Raw genomic sequence first — 27,633 nt, 5'->3', positions numbered from 1 at the left:
TTGTTTTGATTTGCATTTTCCTGATGACTAGTGATGTTGAACATCATTTCATGTGCCTAGTGGCCATCTGTATATCTTCTTTGGAGAAGTGTCTTGGAACCCATACTTTTAATCATTACATGATCATGTAAAATAAAACTTGATAGGTCTTATGATCTAGCTAACAATATAATACATAACAAATATAAAGTTTACAATAAAATTGCAAAGCATTTAGTTATTCACATTTAAGAAGCTCTGGAGATTCATCATGTGCTGAAGTTTCAGTTCTCAAATGACTACAGATATTTCCGTCAGGAGAAGCTAGGATAAGCTGAAGTAACAATCAACTCCAAAATATAAGTCACTTAACAGAGCAAAGGTTTATGTATTACTAATACTACATCTCCAATATGAGTATGCAGGGGAGCTCTGCTCCTTGTTATTATTCCAGGACGCGGGCAAGCAGAGGCTACATCTTAATGTGGGTTTCCACAATCTCTCAGAAGGGTAATAAAAAGTAGAAAATCACCCACAACCTTTTAAAACATCCACCTAAAACAGACAAACATCACTAAAAATTCTGATCACATTTCACTGGCCAAAGCCAGATATATGGCCACACCTAACTTTAAAGGGATGGGAAGTATGAGAAATTTGTCAATATCCCTATAGACTACCTCACTGGATTCACTATAAAGTCTCATGATAGTGTCTCCCATTACTAGTCTCCACCCAGCTGAAGGAGAAGATGGGGATTGCCATAAAGAGTATTTCCTTCTCTTGTTTCCTTCTGCTGAATTCACTTCCTGCCACAACTCTTGAACAGAGGATCTCAGAGAACCACCATCTGGTTGGGAGCCACTGGAGGTCAGGGGTACTCATTACAAAAGAAAAAAGTACTGCAGCTCAAGATGTAATACTAAATATCAATTCAGAGACAAGAAGAAAAATACAAGAATGGAAGTAAAAATGAATGTATTAACATGCAGAAAATAATAATCACTGCATCTAAAAGGAGTTTCTTGTTGCCAGTGACAAGACATATTTTACTGTTGCCATGGTCCTTTGGAGGTACTGGGGTAGATTTAAAAGAAGGAGAAACCCAGCCTGGCCGATACCAAACTTCAAGAGGGAAAAGTTGTGTTCTCCCACGCCACTTTTAAAATCAGAGATATTTGAAGAAAAGGGCCCTTCCAACTTATTATCATGGGACACCTGGTCCCTGGGTGCACAAGGATCAGAGATTTATTGAACATTATGTCCTTTCTGCCATGTAGCACCGGAGGACAGCAAACAACCATGAGATAACATAAGTGCTGCTTTGCGACTAGGAGAAAGATTGAATAAGAATGAGAAATTACAGGTTATAATTAAAAAATTTTAAGAAAGCAGTTTTGACTCCTCACCCCAATGTTAAGTAAAGGGTCAAACTAACACCTCACATAAAGTTCTCTGTTGAAGATTAACTAAATATTTAGCCACAATAACAATAGTAATATAAATACACTTCTGACAATTCTAAAAAGAGAAAAATATAAAATTAATGAATAAAAAGTAAACACAAAAATTCTGGTTTGACATGTAAGGAGTTTGAAAGGTGCCATTCCATCTAAACAACAAATAAAAAGCTGAACAAACTGAAAAATCAACAACTCTTTTTAGACCTGTGAGAGAAGTGAGGTCACGGGGCAAACTCCTGTCCCCAAAATTGGACAGATGATAGACAAGCAATTACAGAGAATCACAACGTATCTGAGCAGAAACCTCCACTCGCTTTCATGTGTTTTGCCTCCAGGAGCTCAACTAGGTTCTAACAGTCAATATTGGAGAAAAATCTTGCCACGCTTCTGGCAAGGGGAGGAGAAAAGGAACCATTTTGAAATGCACCAGAGCACTCTGCTCTTAACAAGGCCTGCTCTCAGGAGAAACCAACTAACCAGAGTCTAACCTACTAGTGTTTTATCAGAGCGTATTGACTTAGGAGAAGAGTAGTCCCCAACTTCAGCCCACTCTAGCCATCCTGTCCCATCTAAGGTGGAGGAGAAAAAAGATCTGAGAAGTTCACAGTCCAGAGGCATAGGCTCATTAATAGACTGAGATCTAATCATAGGACTATACAATGCTTCCCCTCCCCCCACATCTTACCACCACATTACTAAAGGCCTATTTACAGCAGTTCCTTTTGCCTAGTACAAGTCTGCCTATTAAGAAAAAGTTACAAGGCATTCTAAAAGGTAAAAAAGACAGTGTGAAGAGACAGAGCAAACATCAGAACCAGACATGGTAGGGATGTTGGAATTATCAGACAGAAAATTTAAATCAACTATGATTAATATATTAAGGGTTCTCATGGATAAAGTAGGCAGCAAGCAAGAATATATGGGCAATGTAAGCAGAGAAATGGAAATTCTAAGAAAGAAGCAAAAAGAAATACTAGAGATCAAAAACAATGTAACAGAAATAAAGAATGCCTTTGAAAGGCTTTACTAGTAAACTGGACACAGCTGAGGAAAGAATCTCTGAGCTTGAGTGTATCTCAACAGAAACCTCCAAAACTCAAAAGCAAAGAGAACAAAGACTGAAAAAAACAGAGCAGAATATCCAAGGACAGTGGGACAACTACAAAACGTGTAATACACACATAATGAATGTACCAGAAGGAAAAGAAAGAAAAATAAGAGAAGAAATATTTTTAATATATGTAACATATTATATTTATTATATATAACTGACATCTATAGCCTACTTCATGGAACAAAAGCAGAATACACATTGTCAAACTCAACATGAAACATTAACCGAGATAGACCACATATTGGGACATAAAATACACCTTAACAAATTTAAAAAGTAGAAATCATATAATATCTACTTTCAGACTATAATGGAATTAAACTAGAAATTAATAACAGAAAGATAACTGGAAAATCCCAAAATACATAGAGATTAAACAATACACTTTTAAATAACACATAGGTCAAAGAACAAATCTCAAGAGAAACTAAATGAAATGAAATGAAGCAAACTAAATAAAAATGAAAACATATTATCAATATTTGTGAGATCCAGTGAAAGCAGTGCTTAGAGGGAAATTTATAGCCTTGAATGCATATATTGGAAAAAAAGGAAGAATCTAAAATCAATCATCTAGTTTTCCACCTTAGGAAACTAGAAAAAGAATAGCAAATTAAATTCAAAGTAAGCAAAGGAAAAGAAATAAAAATTAGAGTAGAAATCAATGAAATTGAAAACATAAAATCAAGAATGAAGATCAATAAAACCAAAAACTGGTTCATTGAAAAAAAATGAAATTGATAAACTTCTAGCCAGGAAGTTAGTTTTTCTAACTAAGAAAAAAGAAAGGACATGAATTACTAATATCAGAAATAAAAGAGGGCACATCACTACAGATTCCCATGGACATTAAAAGGATAGTAAAGGAATGCTATGAACACTGTATGCCCACAAATTTGATGAAATGGATCAATTCCTTAAAAGACGCAATTGGCCAAAACTAACACAAGAAGAAATAGACAATCTGAATGGGCCTATATCTATCAGAGAAATTAAATCAATAATTCATAACATTGCAAAACAGAAAGCAGCAGGCCCAGATGGGCTCACTGGTGAATTCTACCAAACATTTAAAGAAGAAATTATACCAATTCTATACAATCACTTTCAGAAGATAGAAGCAGAGGGACCGCTCATTCTGTGAGGCCAGCATCATCCTAATACCAAAACCAGACAAAAACATTTCAAGAAAGGACTACTACAGACTAACATGTCTCATGAGCGTTGATGCAAAAGTCATCAACAAAATATTATCATATCAAATTCACAATGTATAAAAAGAATCATAGGACATGCCAACCTAACCACGTATAAAAATATTAATCCCAAGTATGCAAGTCTGGTTCAACATTTGAAAATCAATTAATGTCATCCAACTCTTGAACAGGCTTAAAAATAAAAATCACAGGACCATATCAATAGATACGGAAAAAGAATTTGACAAAATCCAACACCGATTCATGACACAAACTCTCAGTAAACTTGGAATAGAGGAGAACTTCCTTAATTTGATAAAGAATATCTACAAAATAACTACAGCTAACACCAAACTTAATGGTGAAAAACTAGAAGCTTTCCAAATAAGATCTGGAACAAGGCAAGAACATTCCCTCTTACCACTCCTTTCAGCATTGGACTGGAATCTCTAGGTATTGCAATAAGAGAAGAAAGGGAAATAAAAGGTGTACAGATTGAGAAGGAAGAAATAAATTTGTCTTTATTCACAGACAACATGATGGTCTATGTAGAAATCCACAAGGACTGACAAAAAAAATTGGAACTAATAGGCAATTATATGAAAGTTGAAGAATGCAAGGTTAATATACAAAAGTCAATCACTTTCCAAATAAAAGCAATTAACAAGTGGAATTTTAAATTAAAATGCAATACTATTTACATTAGCACCTCCCAAAATGAAATACTTCGGTATAAATTTAAGAAATATGTGCAAGATCTATTTGAGGAAAATTACAAAAAATTGCTCAGAGAAATCAAAGAAGATACAAATAAATGGAAAGACATCCCATACTTGGGGATAAGAAGACATAATATTGTTAAAATGTCCATACTACCCAAAGTGATATACAGAGTCAATGTAATCCCTATCAAAACGCCAATGACATTTTTTGCAAAAATATAATAAACATCCCAAAATACATATAGACCTCAAGGGAACTTAGATATCCAAAACAATCTTAAAAAAGAACAAAGTTGGAGGCATCACACTTCCTGACTTCAAAACATACTACAAAGCAACACTAATTAAGGTGGTCTGGTACTGTCATAAAGATAGGTACATATATATAGACCAATGAAACAGAATAGAAAGCCCAGAAATAAACACTCATTTACATGATAAAGTGATCATCAACAAACGTGTCAGGACTACACAATGAGGAAAGGACAGTCTCTTCAACAAATGGTGTTGGGAAAATTGGATATCCACATACAAAAGAAAGAATCTGGACCCTTACATTACACTATATACAAAAATTAACTTATAATGAATTAAAGACCTAAAAGTAAGACTTAAAATTATAAAATTCCTAGTAGAAAACATGGGAAAAATCTTTAGGATATTGAATTTGGCAATGATTTCTAGGATGACACCAAAGGCGCAGGCAACAAAATCAAAAATAGATAAATGAGACTACATCAAACTTAAAAACTTCTTCACATCAAAGGAAGCAATCAACAGAATGAAAAGCAACATACAGAATGGGAGAAAATAATTGCAAATCTTATATATGATAAGGGGTTAACATCTAAACTATATAAGGAACCTCTACAACTCAACCACTACAAAAATAACCTGATTAAAAATGGACAAAGGTCTTGAATAGACATTTTTCCAAAGAAAACATTCAAATGGTCAATAAGCACATGAAAAGATGTCAACATCACTAATTATTAGGGACTTGCAATTCAAAATCACAATGAGATGTTACCTCTCATCATTCAGGATGGCCAGTATCAAAATAATAAAACATGACATGTGTTGTCAAGGATGTGGAGAAGTTGGAACATTTGTGCACTGTTGGTGGGAATGTAAAATGGTGTAGCCATTATGGAAAGCAATGTGGAGGTTCCTCAAAAAATTAAAAAGAGAATTACCAAATGATCCAGCAATCTCATTTGTGGGCATTTACCCTAAATAATTCAGAGCAGGATCTCAAAGAGATATTTATACACCCATGTTCATCACATTATTCACAATAACCAAGAGGTAGAAGTGACCCAAATGTCCACTGATGGGTGAATGGATATACAAAATGTGGTATAGACATGCAATGGAATATTACACAGCCTCAAATGAAGAAAATTCTCATACATACCACAACATGGATGAACCTCGACGACATTATACTAAGTGAAATAGGTCAGTTACAAAAGGACAAATGCTGTATGATTCTACTCATATGAAGTATTTAAAGTAATCAAAATCATAGAAACTGAAAGTAGAAAGGTGGTTTCCAAGAATGGGGGTAGGGGAAATGAGAGTTCAGCGGAGGTAGAGTTTCAGTGTTGCAAGATGAAAAAGTTCTAGAGATCTTTTGACAACAATATGAATATACTTAACACTACTGAATTGTACACTTAAAAATGGTTGAGAGTAAACTTAGTATTATGTATTTTTCACCACAATAAAAAAAGATGATAGAGAAAGATGAAAACATAATAAAGACATACCATGTGCAATTCAACAAAAATAAATTTGAAAAATATGATGAAAAGATTATATTTCTATGTATGTGCACATTGAAATATACACACACACTGTAGATATATATACACATATATACATATGTAAAGTATTTTAAAAGTTCAAAACAGGTAGATATTCTAAATGAACCAGTTGCCTGGAAAGATAATGAAAAAGTTATCATTTTAAAAATATATAAGAAAATCCACTCCTAGGAAGCGCTAAAGGCACAGATGATTTAATAAGAAATTGTTTTTAAATAGTCATGGACCAAAGAATTCCCATCATACATAAATTTATCCAGAGTACAAAAAGAAATAAAGATTTTCAATTCATTTACTCAAGCTAGCTTAATAAACCTGGTACAAAGCACAATAAAAGAAAACTGTATACCGATCTCACATTCCAATGTAGGAATTCTGTTTAATACACTGGTAAATCAAATCTAGAAGAATACCAATAGAAAAATATACATTATGAAGTACAATTCGTTTAAAAAATAATACTTTAGCATAGGGAAATATGTTGATATAATTCACACAGTCGGTGATTTTGTATCTCAAGTTACAGCCCTAGGCAGGTGAGGCTCGCAATGCCAGTCCCACCAACTACCGACATTGTGACATTGAGCAAATTACCTAATCATTCTGTGCCTCTGTTTTCTCACAAGCAAAATATTATCCGCCTCATAGGTTTGTTGTGAGGATTAAATGAGATAATGTATGTAAAGTACCTAGCACAATGCCTGAAAATTCTTCAATAATTAGCTATTATTTTTGGAGAAGTACAATATAATGAAAAGGCATGTGATAAAGTTTAACATCCATTCCTGATTTTTTTAATTTATTAACTAGGAATAAAAGAATAGTATCAGAACGTGATAAAAACTATGTTTATCACAAATCATAAGAATTATGCTTAGCAATAAAGCAGTAAACGGGGGGCCGGCCCGGTGGCATAGCGGTTAAGTGCACACGCTCCGCTGCTGCGGCCCAGAGTTTGCAGGTTCGGATCCCAGGTGCACACCGACACACTGCTTTTCAAGCCATGCTGTGGTGGCGTCCCATATAAAGTGGAGGAAGATGGGCATGGATGTTAGCCTAGGGCCAGTCTTCCTCAGCAAAAAAGAGGAGGCTTGCAACGGATGTTAGCTCAGGACTGGTCTTCCTCACAAAAAAATAAATAAATAAATAATGAAACACTAAAGAAATTCCTGGTATACTCAAGAATAAAACAAAGGTGACTTTCATTACCCAGAATTAGCCACACTGCAAGGTTAAGGCCATAATCCTCCCGACTGCTTAGCCTGTCCAAGACTTCAAATATCAACTGCAAGGAGTTTGGGTCCAATTCCAAAGTTTTCGGGAAGAGTCCACGTATGATTACACTCACTTCTGACACTAACTGCAAGTTCAGCAAGTTCCAAAATCTACCCACAGTTTCTATAATTTGCTAGAAGGATTCACAGAATTCACTGAAAGTTGTTATACACATGGTTATGGTTAATTACAAGGAGAATAAACAAATTAAAATCAGCCAAAGGAAGAGACACATAGGGCGAGGTCTGGGCGAGTTCTAAATTGGAAGCTTCTGTTATCCTCAAAATGTATTACCTTCTCCTCACTGATGTGTGATAATACACGTGGAGTTTTACCAACCTGGGAAGCTCATCAAAGCTTTGATGCCCAGAGTTTTTATTGGGGTTTCATTATCTAGGCATGATTGATTGATTGACCACGTTGTTGAATGAAGTCTTTACCTTCCCACATCCTGAAGGTCAGGCTGATATAATATGAATCAAGTGGCCTACCATGAGTCACCTGATTAACACAGACCATCAGGGTGTGTTCAAGGGGCTCACCATAAACAATAGATACTCTTGTCACTCAGGAAGTTCCAAGGATTTAGAAGTTTCTCAGGAGCCAGGGAAAAAAGCCAGACAGCTCTTTGGGCAAAGCCACATTCTTTGCTACACATATATTTTTGCATTTTTGTTCTGGACATTCAATTATTGTACAATTAGTACAATATTAGTACAATTATTGAGGAATAGTCTAAAAATATCCATTATTGGAAAAAAATAAACTTACTATTCATACATGACATCATTTTCTACTTTGAAGCCATAATAGATTTTAAAATTGAATCTATTTTTCAGATTCAGATCCAACAAGAGGTTATAATAAGTAAACAAGCTCAAAACAAACAAACAAAAACTCCTTAGGGTTATTACAGCATTCTCATTAAACATATATATGAAGTAAGGGAGAGCTGACATCTTCACACCATGCTCTATGTCACTTTACTTCATCAGTTATCATGAACTTGGCATTTTTTATCATACTCAGGGACTATTTCTCTCTTAATTTATAAAGCATATTATGAGACACAGATGGTGAGTTTTTAACAATATATTGTGATGAATATTAATGTGATTTTTTTTGTTATGGTGAATTTTGTTAACAAATTTTCTACATATACAGTCGTGCATCACTTAACAATGGGGATACGTTTTGACAAATGTGTCATTAGGTGATTTCATCGTGCAAATATCATACACTGTATTTATGCAAACCTAGATGGTTTAGCCTACTACACACGTAGGCTCTATGGTATAGCCTATTGCTCCTAGGCTACAAACCCGTAGAACATGTTACTGTGCTGAATACTCTTAGCAATTGTAACACAATGGTATGTATTTGTGAATCTAAACATACCTATACATAGAAAAGGTATAGTGAAAATATGATTTAAAGGTAAAAAATGGTACACCTGTAAAGGGCGCTTACCATGAATGGAGCTTGCAGGAATGGAAGTTGCTCTGGGTGAGTCACTGAGTGAGTGCTGAGTGAACGTGAAGGCCTAGGACATTACTGTCACCACTGTAGACTATAAACACTGTACACTTAGGCTACACTAAATTTATTAAAAATTATTTTTCTTCAATAATAAATTAACCTTAGCTTACTGTAACTTTTTTAGTTTATAAATGTCTTAATTTTTTTTAACTTTTTGACTCTTTTGCAATAATGCTTAGCTTAAAACACAAACACATTGTATAGCTGTACAAAAAATTTTCTTTCTCTATATCTTTATTCTATAAGGTTTTTTCTATTTTTAAATTTTTTTATTGTTTTTTACTTTTTAAAATTTTGTTAAAAACTAAGACTCAAACACATACATTAGCCTAGGCCTACACAGGGTCAGAATCATCAACTTCACTGTCTTCCACCTCCACATCTTGTCCCACTGGAAGGTCTTCAGAGGCAATAACAAGCATGGAGCTGTCATCTCCTATGATAACAATGCCTTCTTCTGGAATACCTCCTGAAGAATCTGTCTGAAGCTCTTCTTGAGGAAGTGTAACTTTTTTCAGAAATATGTCCATGGCTGTTTGCTTAGTTTCTTTTTTTCATCATAGATTTGCTTGTAAGCAGATAGTGCACCATGAACATTCCTCTCTATTAATGAAAACCTTTCAGTGTTGGGATCCGTGTTTTCAAAATTTTTAAGGAACTTGTTGAGGTCTGCAAAAGCTTCTTCTAAGCCCTTCACTGTGAATTTTCTTGGGGGTTCTTCTTCTTCTTCTTCTCCTGCAGTTTTCTTTTCCCTTGCCTCATCTTTAGCTGTGAATTCTTGTTCCAGTTCCTACAACACTTCATTAGTCAGTTCCTCAGGAACCACCTCTAGGAGCTCCTGAATGTCATCCTCATCCACACCCAGGTTAAAGTTGTTTGATATCTTAATGACAGTCTTGTTGATTTTTGCAACCTCCTCATCCTTGGAAAATCCTTTGAAGTCATGGATGAATCTCTTTGTCTTTTTCCAGAGGCCATTCATACTCTCCTTGGTCATATCAACCCAAGCTCAAGCACGTTTCTTGATGCAGTCATAGATGTTGTAATCTTTACAGAATTGCACGAGTGTTTTCTTAGTGTCTTCCTCAGTTGCAGCAATAGCGTAGGCAAAGGTCTTCCTTGAGTAGTAGGCCTTAAAAGCTGCTATACTCCATGATACATTGGTTGGATCAAAGAGGTGGTGTTTGGAGGGAGAAACAAGACTATGTTATTTCCAAACAGTGCTTCTCCATCTCACTGGCATAGCGATTCAGGAGGGCATCTTGGAAGAGGAGCTGGGTCATCCATGACTTCTTATTGCTCCTGTGGCACACTGGCAGTGTGTGCTTGTTGATATGCCTGAAGGCCCTGGGGTTCTCACTGTGCCAGATCACAAAGGGTTTCAATTTGTAGCCTGCAACGTTGACCCCAAGCAAGACTGCTATCCTGTCCTTAAAAGCTTTGAAACCTGGCATTAACTTGGCCTTATGGATGAAACTCCTTTCAGGTGATGGTGTTCAGGACAGACTGCCCCAAGATGTGCCACTCTGGTATGCAGATTATTTCGAGCTCAACAATAAAGGCTCAGAATACTCAGGAAGAACATTTGACCTTCCCTAACACTGCCTAAAAGAATTCAACATAGAAGGCCTGTTCCGGGAAGGAGCCACTACCATATGATAGCTGTAGTATAGTGTAAAATAGATGTGATAAGAAAGGCACCCACAAGCCCATTTTATCAAAATTCTGTCTCTCAGGCCACATTCTCTATAGGTGGCCCAGTAAAGGGTCATCTGACAAACATTTGCATTTCCATCTCCATGTGAATTGTCTTCCTCCCCTCTGAAAACCCAAACCACTACCCCCAACATCCTCCTTGTCTTTAGCAGAAGATACTTAAGCAGTTCAGTTGTTGGAAATGAAGATGGGCAAGTTGCTCAGTTTTTCCTGAGTTTCTCCCATGTATACATGTTATTAAACTTTGTTTGATTTTCTCCTGCTAACCTGCCTTTTTAATTATTTGACCAGCCATAAGAACCTTAAGGGAAAGGGCAGGGGTGGGGTCTGCCTCTTCCCCCAACGCAGGCATCCATTTCCAGAACAGGAAGCTTTCATCCATATTGAATATTTGCTTAGGCAAGAAATTTTCCTCCATAATCAACTTATCTAGAGCCTCCAAAAATTCTTCAGCTGCTTCCACATCAGCACTCACAGACTCACCACTCATTTTCACATTATGTAGTGAGTAATGATTCTTGAATCATTTAAACCACCCAGAGCTCGCAGTAAATTCAACATCATAGTCAGGTCCAGCCTTTTCTTTTAACATCACAAACAAAATTTTCGCTTTGGCCGTGATCATCATGGTGCTCTAGGGATACGCTTCTGCTTCTGGTCTTCCATCCAGGTCATTAGAAGTTTCCTCATGTCTGATACAGGTCCTTCTCAAATTTTTGCTGGTCTTATTGCCTTCAATGCAGTAGATCCTTTAACAGCTTCCATCACTTCATTCTTGTTCTTCAAGATTGTAGCTACAGTGGAATGCCTGACTGACAAACAATAACCATCACTGATTTTCCACCTTAATAGTCCTTAATCACTTTTAATTTTGTTTTCAAGTCAATCACTAGATGTGGCCTCTTACTGGCAACACTAGCAGTGGATTTTGTATGCGTAGGGGTCATGATGCACAAAACAACATGAGATGAAATCAAGTACAAGAGAAAAAGATGCAATCAAGAGACATGATAAACATGAAATGTACGAGGCTGCTACCCACATAACACAGTAGTTTTACAGTAAACTATTGTTTTATAAGTTGAAAGAGTACACTCTAAAATTATGATAAAAAGTATTGTATAGTAAATACATAAACCAATAATAGTCATTTATTATCATTATCAAGTATTATGTACTGTATGGGCTATACTTTTATATGACTGGCAGTGCAGTAGGTTTGTTTACACCAGCATCCCATAAACACGTGAGTAATACATTGCACTATGACATTATGACAGCTGTGACCTCACTAGGCGATAGGAATTTTGCAGCTCTGTTAAAGTTTTATGGGACCACCATCGTATATATGGTCCCTCATTGACTGAAACTTCAATATGCAGTACATGACTGTAATTTATTATTAGACTCCTTGGGAGGAGAGAAACTTAGATAGACATAATGTATACTCAACTTTTTCCTCTGCCTGCTTTTAAGATTTTTCTCTTTACCCCTCATTTTAAGCAAGTTGATTATGATGTGACTTGGTGAGCCTCTGTTTATGGTTTTTATGTTTGGAGTTCGTTGAGCTCGTTGGATCTGTAGCTTTCCTGCTGTTTTTTGAAATTTGAAAAGTTTTCAACCATTATTTTTATGGACACTTCTTCTGTCCCCTCTTCCTTCCTTCAGAACTTCAATTACACTTATACTAGGTTGTCTGAAGTTGTCCTGCAGCTAACTGATGCTCTGTTCGTTTTTCTTTTTCAGTATTTTTCTCAGCTTGTTTCATTTCGAATAGTTTCTTTTGCATGTCTTCAAGTTCACTAATCAATTTTTCTGAAGTGTATAATCTGCTGTTAATCCCAAACATATAATATTCATCTATAGAAGTTGAATTTTGGCCTCTTTTATATCTTTTGTCTTGGTACTAAATATGCTCAATTTTTCCTCTATGTTTCTGAATATATTTTTTCCATTTTTCTTTTGTGTCAGACAAGAGGGAAAATGCAGCCATTGTTACTCCATCTTTGCCAGGAGCAGAAGTCCTCTATACTCAATTTTCATTCTTCTGTAAAGAATCCCAGATGTCCATTTAGAAATATAATTGGACTACAGTGTTGTTATTCATGCTCATGTTAATATTATGAAATCAATTTGAAATATTTACATTTTTAAATGCTCTAAACAGTGAGGATCAATACTAGAGAAACATAAGCTCTCCTTAAATCAAAATGCCACTAAGTTATAGAGTGGTGCTGGAGGAAGATTTAATAAAGTTATCCTAAAATATATTTGGAAAAAATAAATAATATACAAAGAAATATTGAAAAGAAAAATAGAAATAAGTGTGTTTACCCTAATCATATTACTATCTGACATAAGAATAGAAAGACCAGTGAAATAGAACAGAAAGCCCAGAAACAGTCACTAGTAAGGCAATGATTTAATATAAGAAAAGAATAATATACCATAAATGGGTAAAAGAAGGATTATATAATAAATGGCACTGAAATGAATGGTTAAAAGTAATAAAACTATTATTGCTATACCTCATGCCACTGATCAAAATAAACTCCAGAATGAATTATGTAGTTAAAAAGTAAAATATAAAGAAACTAGTAGAAAATTCAGATGAATGTCAGTTATTATAGTAGGAAATAAATGTCTAACTGTAAACTCAAAACATGAGAATCATAAAGGAAAATATTAATAATTTGAAAACATGATATTTTCTCCGCTTGGAAGAATTCATAAATAAGATTAAAAAATGACAATATATGAAAGAAAAAAGAATTAATTCCTATAATAAAAGAGAGCTCTTATAAATCAATAATAAAATTATCGAAAACTCAATATTAAAAAGCAGCCACTTCAGCTGCCCAGGTTTGGTTCCCAGGCACAGACCTACACCACTCATTGGTGGCCATGCTGTGGTGGCACCTTACATACGAAATAGAGGAAGATTGGCAACAGATGTTAGCTCAAGGTGAATCTTCCTCAGGAAAAAAAAAAAAAGTGGCCAATGTGTGTTTTTGACAATGCAAAGAACCGAAAATAATTAATAAACATATGAAACATATTTATCTTACTAGTAATAAGAAAAACCAAACTATAATTCAAAAAGCACATTATCACCTCAAAAACTGTAAAGCTTAACAAAAAAATCACAGTGTGGTGAAGGTAGTGGAAAAAGGCATATCTATGCTGCTGATGGAGGCGATATTTTAAAATTTTGAGGTAGTAACCTGGTAACACGTATATTAAGAACCTTAACAATGTTGTATCATTTAGCAAATTAAAATCATGTTCTTAGAGCCCATTTAAGGAAATAGAACACTTAGAGTTTAAATAAAAAGAGAATACAAAATGCATATACTAATATACCAATTTAATGAGGAAATATACTAAAGTATAGACAGTGGCTATCTCCAAATTATGGAATTGTGGCTGATTTTTATCAAACAATATTAAATTTATCATCCTAAAATGATTCAACACTTATTCCTCTTTAATCTATTTATTCTCATCATAATGCAGACACTCCACTGAGGTGTTGGACGGGGCTTCTTTTCTGTAATAGTCTGTGGATTAAAATAGCCACTCCCCAGAATACTAGCACCCATTCTAGAAGGGCAAAAACTCTCTAAAGAATTCTGAGGCCAAAAGAATTTCTCTTTCTCTCTCTCTCTGTAAGTCTGTCACTGTGAAGTTTAATCCTTCTGCTGATAGTCAGGCAATTTCAGTACTAACTTCTTAAAGCAGGACAGAGGCGGGGGATAGAAAGCTTTTCTCTGGACATATGTTCCTCATTATGTCAGTCCCTTTATAACCACTGCTTCAGGGTGACCTTGAAAGCAAACACCCTGCAGAGCCAGAAGTTTGGTAGCGTTCACTAGAGAACAGTGTTGCAGTGTTAAATACGTAAGGTGAAGTTACTTTATTTCTCAGAGGTGGTGCAGCAAACATCTCTGTGTCTATAAAATGAGTAGAGATGCTTGTCTGTACATAAACCTTCAGAAGAAGTCCCACCACTGCAGAAAAGTATAACAACTTCATGTGGTTCTTAAAAGTATGTGGGTTAAGTACTCAGTAAATAACTGCTAAGTACTCAATAAATAGCTGCTAAACAAATAAATGGAGAATGAATGAAGTACTGCAGACTCCTTTGCCTGGGGTCTATTTCAGAGCTTTGTACCCTCAGTTCCTTGAGCATCACTTGGGGAGATTATTTTTTCCAGCTTTATTGAGATATAATTGACATATAACATTGTGTAAGTCCAAGGCAGACAATGAACAGCACATCTCCCTTGAAGGTTTGCCCAGACAACAAATGATTCTTCCTCCTTAGTAGCAGAAAGGGTAGGGCAGGGAAGAAAGCTATGAATATTTATGAGTTAAGTCTTTTTTTGGGGGGGGAGTATTTTGACACAAACACATCAAAATATTGCCACATTTAACTATCCTGCTTCACCGGGAAAACACTGAAATGGTCTAAAAGAAGAATGATAAGGGATCTCAGCAAGTGTAAAGAGTGCAATGGCAAGAAAAAAGAAATTCAAGGAAAGAGGATCAATAGAATATGTAATTAACCGGCTCTGGAGAAAATAGGAGGACTCACAAATGGACATGATTATGAGCCTTATAAACTAGGAGACACATGGTATCTCTGATGGAATTTGAGAGATTCAAAAGAGAAGGAAATTTGATGGGACAGCAGGACATCAAGTGGAATGTACCACAAGCAGATTCGTAGCTGTAGAACTCAGGGGGGAAAAAGGCTGGATTAAAAATAAGGACCCATTTTAGAGATTATTGAAGACACGAGAATTCATAAGAATAAAGGAAAGAAAACATAAAACCAGAGTGCAAAGTACGTGGCGTTGTGAGACATCACAATTACAAAACGGAAGGAGGAAATAAAAGCAGTTAAAAAAAAAGGAAGAGTCAGAAGAGGTAGAAAACCAGGACAGTGAAGCATCATATTAGCCAAAGGGAGTGAGGGAGATTTAAAAAAAAATACAGTTTCCCAGATTCCATCCTCAGAGATACAACTGCATCTAGTCTAGATAGGGACCTGACAGGACCTCCTCAGACAGTTGTATAGGCTGTTCACTGTACAAGACTACTCAGGCATGGAGGCAAGTGGAATCTCAAGTCCAGCCTGGGCTTTTGAAATAGGCTAAGATTGCCCAGAGGAGGGGATGCTTTTTTTCTAATTCACACGAAGGTGTGTCTGATGGCTAAGCCACCAGGGCCCAGGGATACGTCTTCGCAGAGATATTGCCTTTTTCTATTCATACAAAGATGCAATATAGACTACCTAGAGCCCTGGGTCCAGGCATCAGGATTTTGTGTCAAGTTCCGCAGGTAAAGCCAACAAACAGTTATGGTTGAAAACTGCAAGGCAACATCAACTGTTGCCAGAGCTGAGCTCAAATTCTTTCCTGAAGAATCTGGTTCCCATTTTTTCCCTACTTACAATTCTTCCCCTCTGTAATCTCTGAGCATCCCCTCCACCTGTGCTTCAGCACCCCCTCTCACATACATCCCACCTCCCCTTCCCACATTGTTTCTATGAACTATGGTTCTATAGTTTCTGTATAGTAACCAAGTTCCGAGTTTTGAATCACATATTAAATACCACAGCTTACAGGAAACTGGACTGCCACGCTGCAGAAAACATGTAAGTTGAGGTCGGGAGGGCTGTGGCTTCCCTCCAGCCCCAGGTTTGTCACAGTGGGAATGCTAATGAGACTGGGGAGGGTAATGGGTAAAGAATCTGCTGCCACGTGGCTTTCAAAAGATATTTCATTGTCCATAAAATTTAGATAACATTATTCAGTTCAGTCCAACCAAATATGACATATATTTTTAATGGTTTTCTAAGTGTGAGGAAATCTGAGTAACTAAATCTAAGTAAGACATAGCCCTTACCACTGGAATCCATACAATCTAAAGGTGCTAAAGACTCCCACTTAGAAGCTCCCCTTAGTTTCTCATCACCATACCTGGGAAGGTTCAGAAAAAAAAAAAGACAATATCAAAAGCTGAGATAAATATGCATCAAATGTAACATATATGGAAGAATAAATCCAGAAGGAGGGAGAAAAGGTAGTGCATAAAATTGTCGTCTGAATAATGTCTTAACAGGTGAAGCACTGTAGGAAAGAACAGAAACAGGAAGCATTGTGGTCTTGTACATGTTGGGCACTGTAGATTTCCAGAACTCATTTTAATAAGAGTGAAAGAAAGAGAGAAAAGTAAAGAAATTACTCTTCCATCAGGCATGAGCATCCTAAATGTGTTTCTTCCAAAGAGTGGAACCTGAGCTGAAGGCCGTGCACGTCTACGTCAGGATATAGATCTCTAAGCGGGAGCCTACGTGCATTCATGCGTATGCTTGAAGATGTCTTGTGTTTACTTGGATAACTCAGCAATTTGGCTTTCTGTCCAAGGAAAAGGAGATGATCTAGAGGGACTTGTTTGTGAATATATACTCACTTTCTGGAATTTTGTTTGAAATCATGTGAAAAAACCCTCCCAAGTTGCAAAAATAAGAACTGAATAGATCATTTCTGAATTCAGGATGAGCATATGGAAAGTTTAAAAATAAAACACACACCAAAAAAATCACGTGTGAATAATTAAAAACCAATGTGAATCAGAGAAATGACACATTATCCTGTAGTCAAAAGGGAAAATAATACCTCTGAATAAGTTTGATAAAGGAAACAGAAGAAAAACACTACAATGCGATACAGTATACACTCATCATAATGGCTAAAATTAAAAGACTGACAATACCAAGTGTTGATAAGAATGTGGTACAACTAGAACTCTCATAGATTGTTAAAGGGAGTATAAAGTGATACAGCCACTTTGGCAAAAGAGCTGGCAGTTCCTTGCAATTTTAAAGATATAATTGCTGTTTGACTCAGCAATTCCACTCCTACATCTTTCATCCGGAGAAATAAGAACATATTTCTGCCAAAAGACTTGCACAGGACTGTTTGTGGCAGTTTTCTTCATAATGGTCCCCAAATAGAAACAACTCAAATATCTATCAATGGGTTAATAGATTTAAGAAAAATTGTGGTGTAGACATACAGTGGGAAACTACTCAGCAACAAGAAGGAACAAACTGCTAATAAACATAACTAGTGGATGAATCTCACAAACACTACACTGGGTGAAAGAAGCCTTACAAAAATAGTACATGCTCTATGATTCAATATGTGTTAATTGCTCAGACAAAACTAATCTGTGATGAAAAAAATCAGAATAAAAGTTATCTCTGGGATGAGGCAGAAACTGACTAGGAGGAGTTATGAGGTAACTTTTTAGGTTTATGATAGGTAGGGATTTGGATTAATAAGTGTCTGTATTAGTTAAAACCCAATAAATGCCTTATTTAAGATGTATACATTTCATTGTACATAAGTTTAGCCTCAAAAAAATAAGAAACAAATATTGAACTCTACTTATTTTTCTAATTAGTTCTATGCATGCTGAAGTGTTTAAGGATGAAGTGCTATGTTAGCTATCTATTGCTCTGTAACAAATTACCCCAAAATATGGTGCCTTAAAACAACAAATATTTATATTACAGTTTTTATAGGTGAAGAATTTGAGAGCAGCTTAGTTGGGTGGTTCTGGCTCAGGTTCTCTCAGGAGGACGCAATCAAGATAATAGGAGAAGCTGTAGTCATCTGAAGGCTTGACTGATATTGGAGAATTCTCTTCCAAGCTCACTCATATGGCTGTTAGCTGGAGGCCTAAGTTCCTCATCATATGAGTCTTTCAATAGGGCTATTCATGACATGATAGCTGGCTTCCCCTAGAGTGAACAATCCAAGAAAGATTGCAAAGGGGGAGCCTTGGTGCCTTTTATGATCTAGCCTTAGAAGTCACACACCATCACGTCTGCTATATTCTATCAGTCACATAGACCAGCTCGGATACAATGCAGGAAGTGACCGCACAAAGGTGGGAATATCAGGAGGTGAGGACCATCTTAGGGGCTGGCTACCATAAGGGTAGTGATGTCTGGAGCTCACTTCAAATATTTAAATGCATCCAAAACAGATGAATTGATAGATGGCTCGTTGAATAAATACATTGATAGAAATGAGATAAAACATATAGTAAAATATTAACAATTGTGGAATCTAAGTGGTAGGTGTATGTGTGTTTACTGTGCAACTCTTTCAATTTTTCTATATGTTTGAAAATTTTCATAATAAAGTAAAATTTGGGGAAATTCACTTAATCCTAAGGAGATATGAGAAGACATGACCTCCTGTAAATAGAAAAGGCTATCTATAAGAAGAACTCATTGCTGGCCCCGTGGCTTGGCGGTTAAGTGTGCACGCTCCGCTGCTGGCGGCCCGGGTTCGGATCCCGGGCGTGCACTGACGCACCGCGTCTCCAGCCATGCTGAGGCCACGTCCCACATAACAGCAACTAGAAGGATGTGCAACTGTGACATACAACTATCTACTGGGGCTTTGGGGGAAAAAATAAATAAATAAACAAAATTATAAAAAAAAAAAAGAAGAAGAGCTCAATCTAATTTGAAGGCAAAGATTTTGAAGAGTGAAGGTTGAAATAAGACATGGATGCTTTTCCAGGGGGCTAAATTGGAAGAAATGTTTGCACTGGGTGACCAGCAGACAAGCCAAAAGGAGCCTCAGAGTGGACACCCCCATTTGCCCCCTAAAATGTCATGGCAAAGAGCAGGATACTTGCATGTGTGTAGGTGGACACAGATTGTGGCAGAACAGAAGCTGCTTCAAGGTTGGGATTCAAGAGATGACAGCAATGGCCTGTCTCGCTGAAATGTGACATCTGAAGCCCAGATGAGAACACGGACAGTTCAGTGGATGCTGGTGCAGATTAATGACAAACTCCTAAATTAGATACAAACCCACGCTCACTCCTGGATCCAAGCACAAGCCCAAGGAGAAGAGCATTGGAAGTGATATTGGGGAAGGAGGTAAGAAAGAATGGCTAGAAATACAGGAACTCATAACGATTAGTGGTTTTCCCTGTGCGTTGGTGTCAAATACTTTTATGTGTCTTTCAAACTTCCAAAAGGGATAGAAATTATTTTTGTACAATTGGCATTGATAATAATCTAATTACTTTTAAGGACATGATAGAAAAAATTGTACAGATGGGGAAATAGCCTCACTCGGAAGTTACTAGCAGTGTTATTACAACCACAGTTCAGTTTTTTAAAGGTAATATGACTTTTCCTCAAAGAATATATTTCAAAGGATTTTCTTAGGAATACAACTGTTCATACATAAAACACAATAAACAATGAAATGTAACTCCACAGTCTATATTTGACTCTGAGTGCCTATTATAAAAAAAAAAAACATAATGTGAATCATGCCATATGATTAAACCACATATTAGTAGGGACAAACAGAAGCTCGAAAGTAGGTGCACCCACACACAGTCTCAGAGACTGAAATGGGAAGAGAAGCAAGCCTAGAATTTCTGAGAAATGGGGAGCAACAGATACAAGCCAAATATAGTGCTTGGGCTTTAGTTCTGGTTGTATGGGCCCTGCTCCTAGGTCCTCTCCAGCATCTAGACAGGAGACCTTGGTGGCAGACAGCAGAAAGAACCATATGCAGACAGAGCGATTCAGAACAACATGTACAGGACAATGTGGAGACTTAACCTGCCCCTCCCCTCTAATTGTTAGCAACTTAGATGACACATCAGGAATCTGGGTTGACAGTGGTTGGGGGAGGGAGGGGGCTGGCTCAGGCTACCTCTAAGAGGCCAAACCTCACTCTCAGAGGCCTGTCTCTCACTCCTCAAGGGATTAAGGAGGATTTATTATCTTGATCCAATGTACTTTTGGGAAAGTGTAAACATCAAATGAAAACAACCACCATTGAGTCTGTGTTAAGGCCATAGCTTACTTTTTAAATTTTTTTATAAAATATTTTACTTCTCTTTCCACTTTTGTCAAAGGACCTGCATTATCTCCTTTTGAGCATGTAATGGAACTTCAGAGGATATCCGTTTCCTACATTACCTTTGATAAAGTGCAGAGCAAGACGGGGAGGAGAATGTCAGCCTGGTACTGATGAGAGGGCAGTGTGCCCAAGCAGCTGAGAGAAAATTGAGTCTCCATCCGGATGTGTTGTTCTGCTCACAATCCGCAGCCCCATGAGGATGGCATTCCCCAGATGTGGCAGGATTTCCTGGAGCCCAGCGAGCATGTCCCTGGAATAACAGAGAAAAATAAATCCTTACCGATTAAATTGTTCTATGGAAACAGAAAGAAGTATACTATTTAAGAATCTCAATTTTTTTTGTTGTTGTTAAAAAGTAAATTCTTTTTGTAACATAACAGATAATTTGCACATCCTGGCTTTCAGATGTTAGGATTTCTTAAAGCAGGGCCTACCTGTCTTTAATGATGGCAGATGCTACAGGCAAGTCTCACCTTCTCACACCAAGACAAGAACAAGATCACCCAAGGAGCATCCCGGCCACGAACTCAAGTGTATAAGGACACTTTTAGGCAGCTGTCTGTTCAGAAGACAAGCAATAAAATATTCTACAAAGACACCCAGTTAAATTTCCAATTAAAATGATTCAGGGCCTTCATTTTTTAAGTTTTCCCAAGGTTTGCTGATGACTAAAATTATGTAATGAAGCTTTCAAGGTTTTAAATCTGCTAATTAATCTCTGCACCTTTACAATAACCCAAAGCAATAAAAGGCACAATGAAAAGGAGTAGATTAATGTATGAGTGGATTAACCCTTAGGAGGCTGGTCTCTTCCCACCTTGCCAGCTGGTGCTTTTTAAGTGGGTGGGACTATCCCTCGGCTCTGTGGGGAGGGAGCAGCGTCATGGGCTGTCTGTCTACGGCAGCTGTGTCAGAAGTGATTCTGCTTCTACTGCTATCCCTGCCCTGACTCCCGCTGCGGGCCAAACCTCTGTGATTCAAAGTAGCAGGCAAGTGGAGGTGCAAGGGGGACAGAGGCACCGTGGAGGCCTGAAGGGTATAACTTTCAGACACCGAGTTCAGTGAAGGATTTAAATGATTCTGAAAAAGCTCAAGGGGCAAACTCGCTAAGAGGGATCCAGGAAACCCCAGTCTGTGTGATGAACTCATGTGGATGTGAAGTAGAGAGCTCTGTTAACTGGCAGAACAGGTCTGAGGAGTGGAGAGATACTTTAGGCTAAAAGAACATTCTGTGTTTGTGACACGAAGCTGAGTTGTGCCCAAAGGGAATGTTTGTTATCCCAGACTGGAGTTAACAAGGGGCTCAGGTGTATTTGCTCGTTCTTTACTTATTGTCTCTCAGCTTCAAGACCACCTTCTATGCTGCTGGGGCTGGAACCTGCAATCTATATTTCTCAATCCCCTTGCCAGAAACTGCAGGCTTCTGTTTAGGTTCTGCTAATGGAAGGCACTAAAGGGAGACTGAAATAGGGAAGTAGAGGAAGAGGAGTTCCTTTGCATTTTCCAATCCCCATCAGCATCATTCAAGCAGCAGACACAAGCTACTTGCATATTATTGCCGATAAGAGACAGCTGGGGTTGAGACTTGGTTCTGTTTGGCTACAAATATTAATGTTTTCTTTAGTCCCACACTGGCTCTCGGGTAGGAAAATTGGGAGAGAGCAACATCAGAGAACCCTAAGAAGGATCAGGAAAGTAGTTGGCAGTGCTCCATGCCATAGAGAGAGTGAGAACTGAGAAGAGGCTGCTGGACTTAGCCATTAGGAGGACAACAATGGCCCCATGATGATAGTTTAGGTAGAGTGGTGGGGTTTGCGGTAGGTGGAATTGTATGATTGCCCCCACGATCTTTATCCCCTTGACTGCTGGTTAGAACTTGTAATTCTCTTCTGGCCAATAGCATGTGGCAAAGGTGAAGAGACTTGGCAAATGTAATTAAGGCCTCATTCAGTTGGATTTGAGTTAATCAAGAAGGAGGTTATCCTGGGTGGGCCTGACCTAGTTAGGTGAGGCCTTTAAAAGGGAATGAAGCATCACAGATATTCTCCTGCTGGCCTGGAGGAAGAAAGCAAACTGCCATATTATGGAGAGGCATGACCCCTAGGAGCTGAAGGTCTCAATCCTACAACCCAAAGAACTGAATTCTGCCAACAACCATGTGAATCAGAAATAAATAAAACCTCAGATGAGGTGACAGCTCTGGGTGACACCTTGATTTCTGCCTGATGTAACCCTGAGCGGAGGACCTAGCTAACTCGTGCACAAACTCCTGACCCATGGAAACTGAGAGATAATATAAATTTACGTTGTTTTAAGTCTCTAAGTTTGTGGTAATTTGTTATGCAGTGATAGCAAATTAATACAGGGACAGAGCCAGACTTTAAGCACCTCCCCCACACACCCCACCACACACATACACTGTTTCTCCAGCCACTGGCTGAACAGAATCCTGATACCAAACAGAGCTATCATTTGGAATCATGCTGTCATCGCCCACCTGCCTAAAACAGCCTCTGCTAAAGCCCGGCCAGCCGACTACATCCCACTCGACAGCAGTCTCATCCCAGAGCACGCCTGGTTCACATGCCCTTTGGGAAACTTGTGTTGAATTTCTGGCTGTACCCTCTGTGCTCCAGTTCCATGTTCTTATCATTCTTACAATATCTTAAGGAAAGAGAATAAGGTAGTGCCATCTGAATATTTTTATTGCTGTCATAGCTGCAGACAAAAAAAAGACTAAAAGTCTTTAGTCTTTTAATTCAATTATGGTATAAAGACTCTCACTAAACAATAACAAAATAAAACCTGTGAAAAGAGAGTCAGTAACAGCAGTATGGAAACAAAAGGTCACCACTATAATTTTGAGGTCTCAGCAATTGAGATGCAAATTAATGGTGTTCATGAAGCTTATTTGGCGACTGTTAGTTTGTTTTCTCTACCAGACAGTGCTTCCCTGTGCTAGACGTGATGGCAAAAGCATCCATGACAAATTCACAGAGGGATACACAGCTACCTCTGTAATAAGCAAGCCGAAGCAGAAACTGGTGGCATCATCATGTACAGCGGAGCTGCAGCTCCTTGAGAAAGCAATCTGAATAACCTTGTCGCATCCATTTTCCACACCTTTCCTTTGGCAAGTGCTCTATGTTCCCGTGAAGCCTCATTTCCCCATCTATTGCCAAAGGCTACCATTTCATATCACACATCAAAGCGGAGAAATGTCAAGGTAATGAAAACTGACACCGTGGCAAAGAGAAGGTGAGCCTCAGCCACTTTGGGGAAAGCAGGGTCAAGGTCCTTCTCAGAAGAGCAGTGCATCATCCTGGCTTTCCTGTGCCTGCCCAAGAGCTGGACTCTACAGCAGGATGACGCCTCTCAAATAGTAGCCACCGAACACGACTTGGGATTCAAAATGAATTCAATGGCAAGATAGGCAAAACAGCTTCTATATTCAAAACCAAAATCACTCTTGACCTTGAAAGGTGTATTATGCTTCCGAAATATCCCTGGCTTAACTTAAGAAGCTGACTATTGAGCTTTTATCCATGCATCTGGCCAAATGTATTTAAATCTTTCTCAAAATTATATGTTAAGTCATGAATTTGGCTTACTAGCCACCTCTTGCAGAAACAGAGCCATATAATTAAAGACTTTGGGAGTCTGAAGGCTTTGGTTTGTGTACAGATCAAGCACTGTGTCTTTGGCCAAGTCATGGAATTTCTTTCCTCAATTTTCAATTTCAAACAGCAAACTCGATTTCAGCCCTTGAACTTATTTCTAACCCTACTGCCAGCGATTCTCTTTTGCAAAGAGAAATGTTGGCACTGAGTCCACAAAGGACACCAGGACTAGTGATGCAGTCGAGGTAATCAGAGATGGTCATTTGGAATTTACTGATTTCAACACTGAATTCACACACTGTCACAAAAGCATCCAATGCTGCACAGGTGCAAAAAGCCACTAATTAGATATAATGTTTACTCAGAAACAAAGTACCTCTGAACGAAGGATAATTTTAGGGCTAAAAAGGTTAGTATTCTTATCTAGAGTGAGGAATGCCTCCCTCCTGATTGAATGTTTAGAGGTTGTATCTGAATGAAATAGTATGTAGTAATAGGAGTGAAGATAGAAAATTAACCTGCCAAGAGTATGTGCTTTTTAAAAGAGGGTCTCATGCCATCCTTTTCATTAGTCTTCTCTTGAAACATTGTTATTTGGTACTTTATTGGGATTGTAAATAGTACCAAACTTCCTGTCCTGATGCATTTCTTTGTCCTGTCCTGGGTTGAGTTGAAATCCACATCCCTATATCCTTGGTACTGGATGTAGAACAAGGCACAGGAAGGTGCTCCATCTCATGTCATCTATACCAATTCACCTTTCCTCAGTTCCCCCCTCATGCATGGTCTATGACGTCAGCAGTGCCATGCAGACAGACTTGTCACATCTCTTCCAATTCTGAGTTAATCCCTCTCACCAAACATTCAGTTCTTTTTTTTTTTAATTAAGACTTTTTTTTTTAGAGCAGTTTTACTTTCACAGCAAAATTGAGGGGAAGGTGCAGAGATTTTCTATATACCCTCTGCCCCCACACGTGTATAGCCTCTCCCGTTATCAACCTCCCCCGCTAGAGTGGTATATTTGTTACAACTGATGAACCTACATTGACACATCATAATCACCCAAAGTCCATAGTTTACATCTTTCACTCTTGGTTTGGACAATTATATAACATGTGTCCATAAATATGGTATCATGCAGAATATTTTCATTGTCCTAGAAATCCTCTGTGCTCTGCCTATTTGTTTTCCTCCAACAACCGGTGGCAACACTGATCTTTTACTGTTTGTATAGTTTTGCCTTTCCCAGAATGCCATGTAGTTGGACTCATACAGTGTGTAGTCTTTTCAGATTGGCTTCTTTCACTTAGGAATATGCATTTAAGTTTCTTCTATGCCTTTTCATAGCTTGATAGCTCATTTTTTTTAGTGCTGAATAATATTCCATTGTCTGGATGTACCACAGTTTATTTATCCATTCATCTACAGAAGGAAATCTTGGTTGCTTCCAAGTTTATTCAATTATGAATAAAGCTGTGGACATAAGTTTTCTAGTCTTCTGGGTAAATACCAAGGATCACAATTATTAATCATATGGTAAGAGTTTGTTTAGTTATGTAAGAAACTGCCAACCTGTTTTCCAAAGTGGCTGTGCCATTTTGCATTCTTATCAGCAATGAACGAGAGTTCCTGTTGCTCCACATACTTGTCAGCATTAGGTGTAGTCAGTGTTCTGAATTTCGACCATTCTAACAGATGTGTAGTAGTATCTTATTGTTGTTTTAATTTGCATTTCTCTAATGTCATATGATGTCAAGCATCTCTTCATATATTTATTTGCCACATTTATATATCTTCTGTGGTGAGATGTCTGTTAAGGTCTTTGTCTTATTTTTCAATTAGGTGGTTTTCTTATTATTGCGTTTTAAGCGTTCATTGTATATTTTGGATAACAGTCCTTTATCAGATGTGTCTTTTGCAAATATTTCTCACAGCCTGTAGCTTGTCTTTTCATTCTCATGATATTGTTATTCACAGAACAAATGTTTTTAATTTTCATGAAGTCTAGCTTATCAATTATTTCTTTCATGCTTCATACCTTTGATGTTGTATCTAAAAAGTCATCACCAAACCCAAGATCATCTAGATTTTATCCAATGTTATCTTCTAGGAGTTTTATAGTTTTATGCCTTGCCTTCAGGTCTATGATCCACTTTGAGTTAATTTTTGTGAAGGGTGTAAGATCTGTGTTCCTTTGTCAAAGATCAGTTGACTATATTTATATGGGTCTATTTCTGGGTTCTCTATTCTGTTCCATTGATCTCTTTGTCTATTTTTATGCTAATATAACACTGTCTTAATTACTGTAGCTTTATAGTATGTCTTGAAGTTGGGTAGAGTCAGTCCTCCAACTTTGTTCTTCTTCAATATTATATTGGCTATTCTCCATCTAAACTTTGGAATCCATTTGTCAGTTGGGATTTTATTGAATCTATAAATCAAATTTTTAAGAACTGATATCTTGACAATATTGAGTCTTCCTATTCATGAACATGGAATATCTCTCCATTTATTTACTTTGTATTTGAGTTTTTCTCAGCGTTTTGCAGTTTTCCTCAAATAGACCCTGTATATATCTTGTTAGATTTGTACCTAAGTATTTCATTTTTTGGATGCTAATGTAGATGGTATTATATGTTTAATTTCAAATTTTACCTGTTTATTACTGTTGTTTGGAAAGCGATTGGTTTTTGTATATTAACTTTGTGCCCAGTACTTTTCTATAATCACTCATTAGTTCCAGGAGATTTTTTGTCAATTTTTTTTTATTTCTTACATAGACCATCATGTCATCTGTGAACAAAGAATTTTATTTCTTCGTTTCCAATCAGTATACTTTTTATTTCCTTTTCTTTTCTTATTACATTAGCTAGTACTTCTAGTACAAATGTTGAAAAGAGGTGGCAAGAGACGACACCAAGAATTCTTGATCAAATAATAAGGTGTTCTACCATAACTTACAGAAATTGCTACTCTGATCCACCTGACCTATGAGTGTGCTCACTTCTTGGGTTTTCAAGTATTCCATTTGCACGTGCCATTGCTGTCCTTTCTCCAGGGCCATGACACTATGCCATGACTGAATGCCCCTTTCTCCCTACCATCCACTGCAATTTCCTTGCTGCCAAAACCACTATTCCTTTTACTACATCAGTCCCCTCTTTCCTTTTTTACGTCTGGGCTCACTGAACTTCCTATGTCTC

Source organism: Ceratotherium simum, chromosome 11, assembly GCF_057802395.1.
Source record: "Ceratotherium simum simum isolate JZ-2026a chromosome 11, ASM5780239v1, whole genome shotgun sequence".
Lineage (NCBI taxonomy): Eukaryota > Metazoa > Chordata > Mammalia > Perissodactyla > Rhinocerotidae > Ceratotherium > Ceratotherium simum.
This window is presented reverse-complemented; position numbering follows the sequence as displayed.